Source organism: Raphanus sativus, chromosome 1 (genome assembly GCF_000801105.2).
Source record: "Raphanus sativus cultivar WK10039 chromosome 1, ASM80110v3, whole genome shotgun sequence".
NCBI lineage: Eukaryota > Viridiplantae > Streptophyta > Magnoliopsida > Brassicales > Brassicaceae > Raphanus > Raphanus sativus.
In genome coordinates, this window is record NC_079511.1 from 21,456,284 (window position 1) to 21,463,278 (window position 6,995).

The 6,995-nt window shown below is 30.0% G+C and overlaps 1 pseudogene; it reads left to right on the forward strand.

The window, feature by feature from the left end:
• The first annotated feature begins 1,004 nt into the window (after positions 1-1,004).
• Positions 1,005-5,068, forward strand: LOC108853256 (beta-galactosidase 15-like; annotated as a pseudogene).
• The last annotated feature ends 1,927 nt before the right edge of the window (positions 5,069-6,995 follow it).

The window sequence follows — 6,995 nt, forward strand, 5'->3', positions numbered from 1 at the left end:
TTGCAAATTGTCTTTCAATTTATTTCAACACGTGAAAAACAAATACTTTAGCCATAAAAAATATATTTTGTGTAGTTTCAAGAAGATGGTTAGAGGCTGCTATAGTTTTGGCATCTTTGTTGATGACTTGTTTTATTTATGTTTCTTTCATTTGTTTGATTATTTACAATTTATTTTAAATTTAACAAAAATAATAATTGTTTTATGTGTTTTTCTCAAAAGATTTGCAAAAAAAAAGTTTCAGATAAGACTAAAAACTCAATTTTATTTTTATATCTAAATTAAGTATTAAAAATATTTAAATTAAAGTTCGCAGATAATTGATTGTAAAACTAATTTTTATTTTAGCACTAAAAAATAAATAAAAATCTTATTTTTTGTTTATTGTAACAGTCAATTAAATCCTATAATATGTCCCTCATTGTAAGTTAGTGAAAAAATATTAAACGTCTATATACACAACTTGATAATCACAAAACGTTTTTAGTACACAGAAAACTGAGGTTTTCGAGACCATTATTTAGTATAAACACTACTTGATCAACATATACAATACAAGACATTTAGTATAAAGAAAACGATTTCGACTTCAGTTGCTTAAACAATTATACAAAAATATATAAATAAATATGATGCTTTTAAGATTTAAATGTATTTATGGAACATCTTATTTTAATATTCAGACATGTATTAATATTATAATGAAATGAAAACAAAGTTCAACAGCCAATCTACATCGATTCAGTTTTCCTTTTTGGCATAAAATCTGTCATTATCCAAATCAATCTACGTTGTTAATGGGGATAAATGATTTTTGTTATTTTCTACAAATTTCACTAGACATTTGTTTTTAAAATAAACAAAAAATTGCTTAAATAACATGTCAGTTAAAATTTTGTTTTGTTGTTGCTGCAGATATCTATAATTATCCAAATTATCTTTAGGTAATGATTTTGTTCCCCTATAAAAAGTTATTTTTTCTTCCATATTTTTGCATTCAAAAACAAAAAAGTCTTCTAAGTAAAATGATTTCTCTAAGACTTATTTTATGTTGTCTCTTAGTTAGTAGTTCATATGCCACAATTGTTTCTCATGATGGCCGGGCCATCACCATTGATGGTCATCGCCGAGTTCTTCTTTCTGGTTCAATCCATTACCCTAGAAGCACCCCTGAGGTATTCAATCTAACATACATCAAACGCTATGAGTGGTCTTAGTTTTCTATGTTTGCTACTAATTATATTTGTTTTTCTTAATATGTTTAGATGTGGCCAGATCTTATAAAAAAAGGTAAAGAAGGAGGTCTTGATGCGATCGAAACTTATGTTTTTTGGAATGCGCATGAACCTACTCGCCGTCAATATGATTTCTCTGGAAAACTAGATCTTATTCGGTTCCTGAAAACCATTAAAGATGAAGGATTGTATGGTGTTCTTCGCATAGGACCATATGCATGTGCCGAGTGGAATTACGGGTAATATACTGAAAGTGAATTAGCAAGTCTCTTTTAGTGAAACTTATATCAGTTTAATAAGTCACCATAAGTAACCTCTTGTATGCTGATATAATGTCTTGATCGTTAAATTGTCCAATAGATAGATTTATTAATCAGTATACTAAAACTTATGTATCATATATGTCCATAGTTAGTATATTTACGTGTAATATATATGTATATATATATTATCATAATGAGTTAGCTTGTTGTATTCTAATATTACGGCTTCACATGTAATATTTTTGGCTTGTGAATTGTCTGATCATTTTAAACAGAGGATTCCCTGTGTGGCTGCACAACATACCCGGAATGGTGTTCAGAACTACAAACAAAGCGTTTATGGTAATCACTCGATATCATTATTCTATCAAAATATGTAGTATTATTTTTTAATTAAATTTTATATTGGTGATTTATTTATAGGATGAGATGCAAAATTTCACAACTATGATAGTAGACATGGTCAAGAGAGAAAAGCTGTTTGCATCACAAGGAGGCCCAATTATTCTCGCTCAGGTACTCGAACTAATTTCGTAATGCATTATTTTTTTATTAAAGTTATATTCAGTTTTAACAAAATTTATTTATTTACTTATTTTATCTATCCTGCAGATTGAAAATGAGTATGGAAATGTAATGGGACCCTATGGAGAAGCGGGTAAAACATACATTAAGTGGTCTGCAAACATGGCTCAGGCTCTTGATGTTGGTGTTCCATGGATAATGTGTCAACAAAACGACGCTCCTCAGCCTATGGTAACTAGATCAACATAGTTATAATGAATCTACTAAATATATTCAAATTTTAACTATTTTAAATCGTTTTATTTTACAGTTGAACACATGTAATGGGTTTTATTGTGACAATTTTAAACCAAACAATCCCAACACTCCTAAGATGTGGACTGAGAATTGGACCGGATGGTTAGTTTTATTTTCAGTATTATTATATATTTTTCTTATTTTTGAAATTATTTTATCATACATAGATATATTATTTTTAACATTTGTTTAGGTTCAAGCAATGGGGTGGTAAAAATCCTCATAGAACAACTGAAGATGTTGCATATTCTGTTGCAAAATTCTTCCAGAGAGGAGGAACTTTTAATAATTACTACATGGTAAAAATAATAATGAAAGTTTAATATGTTTAATTAATTAAGAACACATAAAATTGTCATTAGCTAGGAAAAATTAATTAAATGTTATTATTTTTGTAGTACCATGGAGGCACCAACTTTGATAGAACCGCAGGTGGTCCATACATCACAACATCATATGATTATGATGCTCCCCTTGACGAATATGGTAAATTTAAATTATATTCATATTTAAAACTATTTTAGAAGTTTCTATTTTTACTAACATGAGAAAATCTATTAGGTAATTTGGACCAACCAAAATACGGGCATTTGAAAAAACTCCATGATGTTCTTCATTCTATGTAAAAAACTCTCACATACGGAAACATCTCCACTATCGATTTTGGAAAATCTGCATCGGTAATATTATTGTTATTTTTTTATCAGTGTTGTACATGCTATTTTTTAATTAATTACTTATGATAAACATATATTATATAGGCAACGATTTATACAACCGAAGAAGGATCGAGTTGCTTTTTTGGAAACGGAAATGAAATTTCAGACGCAACAATAAGTTTTCAAGGAAAATCTTATGTTATCCCGGCTTGGTCTGTTACCATTTTACCGGATTGCAAAACTGAGGCTTATAACACCGCCAAGGTTATTTCTTTGACATTTTATTTTGTGGATTCTAACTTTACATACTAACAACCATTATTCATTCAAAGTTGTAACGAAAATAATTTTTTGTTGGTTTAAAATTTTCAGATTACCACTCAGACTTCAATGATGGTTAAGAAACCAAATGAAGCTGAGGATGAGCCTTCAACTCTGAAATGGTCATGGAGACCAGAGAACATGAACGATTTCCTTTTGAAAGGAAAAGGAGAATCTACAACGACACAACTCTTTGATCAGAAAGTAGTAAGCAATGACCAAAGTGATTATCTATGGTACATGACTACTGTTAAGTTTAGAAAACGAGATCCAGTTTTGGGTAAAAACGTGACTCTTCGCATCAATAGCACTGCTCATGTCCTTTATGCTTTTGTCAATGGAAAACATATTGGTAAGTAAACTGAGTATATGTTTTTCAAATCTCATCAACACTAGCTTACCACCAAAAATCATTGGTTTATGTTTTTAGGTAATCAACACGCTGAAAATGGAAAATTTCACTTTGTTTTTGAGAAAGATGCAAAGTTTAAGTCTGGTCGTAATGTCATTTCTCTCCTTAGCATAACCGTGGGACTTCAGGTAAGTTCTAAAATTTTACATTATGTTGTACTTTTTAATCTATTTTTTTTTTAAGTTCTAACAAAATTTTTTTTTTTACTTTCTTTATAGAACTATGGTGCTTTTTTCGAAAGTGTGCCTGTTGGAATCACTGGACCCATTTCTATTATCGGAAGAAACAGTGATGAAACCATAGTTAAGGATTTGTCTGCTCATAAATGGAGCTATAAAACCGGTTTAAATGGATTTGAAAACCAACTCTTTAGAACGGAATCACCGTCTAAATGGTCAATTGAAAGTGTACCATTGAACCGATCCATGACTTGGTATAAGGTAAATAGATATTAATATTCATAAAATAACTAAGCAAAAAATGTTTATTTTTTATTAATATCATTCTGATCTTCTATCAGGCTACGTTCAAGGCTCCTTTTGGAAATGATCCAGTTGTTGTCGATCTGTTGGGACTCGGAAAAGGCACAGCTTGGGTCAATGGAAACAACATTGGACGTTATTGGCCGGCATTCATTTCAAGCGGTGATGGTTGTTCTGTGAAATGTAATTATAGAGGGGCTTATCATTCTGAAAAGTGTTTGACCGGTTGTGGAGAACCTACCCAAAGATGGTACATTTTGTACATCTTCTTAGGTTCCAGATTGAAATATTTTAAATTTAAACAGAGAAAAATTTATCTGAATTGCTGCCTGATTCTTCTCTTGAACAGGTACCATGTTCCTCGTTCCTTCTTGAAAGCAGAAGGAGATAATACACTAGTTTTGTTTGAGGAGATGGGAGGAAACCCATCGCTTGTCAATTTCCAAACTACTAGAGTCGGAAGTGTATGTGCTAATGTCTACGAGAAAAATGTTATTGAGCTTTCATGCGATAAGAAACCTATTTCTGCCATCAAATTTGCCTCCTTTGGTAACCCAGATGGCAGTTGTGGATCTTTCGAGAAGGGAACTTGTGAAGGAAATAAAAATACTGTTGATATCCTCACACAAGAATGCGTCGGAAAAGAAAAGTGTTCCATTGACGTCTCTACGGAAAAGTTTGGAGCACCAGACTGTAGCGGTGCTGCTAGAAGGCTCGCAGTTGAAGCTATTTGCTAAGTGTTTTCTAGATTCCTGGTGTTTTTCTTTTATTTTATTTCCAAATTATTCTGTGTTTTTATTTCGTTTTCAAAGATTTAGATCCTTTATAAGATACCGGTGATGGTTTTAGTCAATAAATGAAGTATTATATATATTTCCCGGAACCATCTTCTTCTCCACCATCTCAACTCTCTCTGAAAATAAAATAATTGTTATCTTCATTATTATTGATTTTATATTTTTATATCAATATTTTTTTTATCTACTACATATTTATTCTCGTAAAATTTTGTCTAAACATTAATGTTTTGATGAATTCAATGAAATTACCATTTTCTTGGGTATCAAATATATCTGATGAATATGGTTTAGAATTATGTTTTATGCAAGAACATGGAGAAACACATTCTTTTGTAATGTAGTCTATCTATTTTATATTTCATTTATCTATTTTACATTTTTTTTTGAACCTTTTCTTACAAGCTCTTATGTTTATTGCATCATATTCTCCTTCACGTAGCTATTAGTGGATGTCCAATCAAAGTATAAGAGCGTAAAATAAAAATTTCATCACAAAGAACAACATCACTAAAAATCATTTTATATTGTTGCAAGATAATTTTAATGTTTAAAGACATGCAAAAAATATTTTTAAAATTGTTATGTTCATTAAATTATGAAGATAAGTGTATTTTATTGTACAGTCTCAAACATTAAATCTACAATATATATATTTATATATATTTGTGTGTGTGTGTGTGTGTGTTTACGCCTATCACATATTAGTAACTTTATAGTTCGTTTCAGGATCAGTCTAAGAAACTTCTGCATTTCTTTGAGGCTCAAGAAACAGATACATACATATTTTAAGTGTTTTTCTCATGGTGCCTAACAAGGAGGATGATCTTCCTCTATGGATTTTGGAGGAATTGGTTTCATAAGGAGTCTCTCGTCCCATTACATGTCGTACACTCTGTTTCATAGATTCGTATTCTCGTTAGAAAATCGTCTCTCAACACATCTCTACTCTCTTCTTATATATATATATCTTTTTCTCATGCCCTGAAGCAATGTAATAGATCAGATTTTATATTCCAATATTAGAGCTGTATATGACGAATAAAACTTATATTGAATAAATATTATGACAGTTTACTTATTTTTAAAGTATGATAATACTGCTTGAAACTACAGTAATAACATACAAAAACAAAGTGTTCAGCTAATTCGACTACAACGAATAAATGTGGTTAATTATTTCTGCTGCTTTGAATTAGGAATTTGAGAAATTTATGAAGTTTTGTTTTGTTTAAAATTACAAATCCTACTGTTCCTCTCTTTGAAAGTAGAATATAAATAAATGATTATATATACAACAATTAAAATTATGTGGTTTGACATGTTACACATTTTAGAAGGACTAATGTTCGGTACTTGGTGATTGATTTACTAAGGAATAATGTGATTCAATGGTATGGTTTCCATCTTAGAATCATATAATACCATGCATTTTGAAATATAAGGTCTGAATATAATTTTGTGGTTTTTGTGGTAATTCAGTTTTTTCCTTTCAATTGTTTCTTGGGAAATGTCATTTTTAGGTTTTTATGGAAATGCGATTTTGTAGTTCTGGAGAAAATTGTGATTACGCGGTTATGGCGAACAATGTGATTTTATGATTTTGAAGGTAAATAAGATTTTTGGTTTTGGTGGGGAAAAATAATTTAACGGTTGTGATGAAATAAGATTTTGCCGCTTGGATGAAAATGTTTTTTTTTGGCAGAAAATGCTATTTCTGGTTTTGTAAAAAATTTTAAAAAAAACTAGTCATAGAGAATGTTTTTTTGGTCAATAATGCTTGGTTTTTCTAAGGCTAACACATAAAAACGTTAGGTCGAATTCTTTACTAACATGTCTTCCAAAATGTTTTAAATTAACTAATTTTGAGAAGTGGGATAAATCCAAATTATTATTTTTATATATCAACAGTCAATAATTAAATCCTATAATATGTCCCTCATTGTAATTAAGTAAGTGAAAAAAATATTTAACGCCCATATACACAACTTGATCAACACAAAA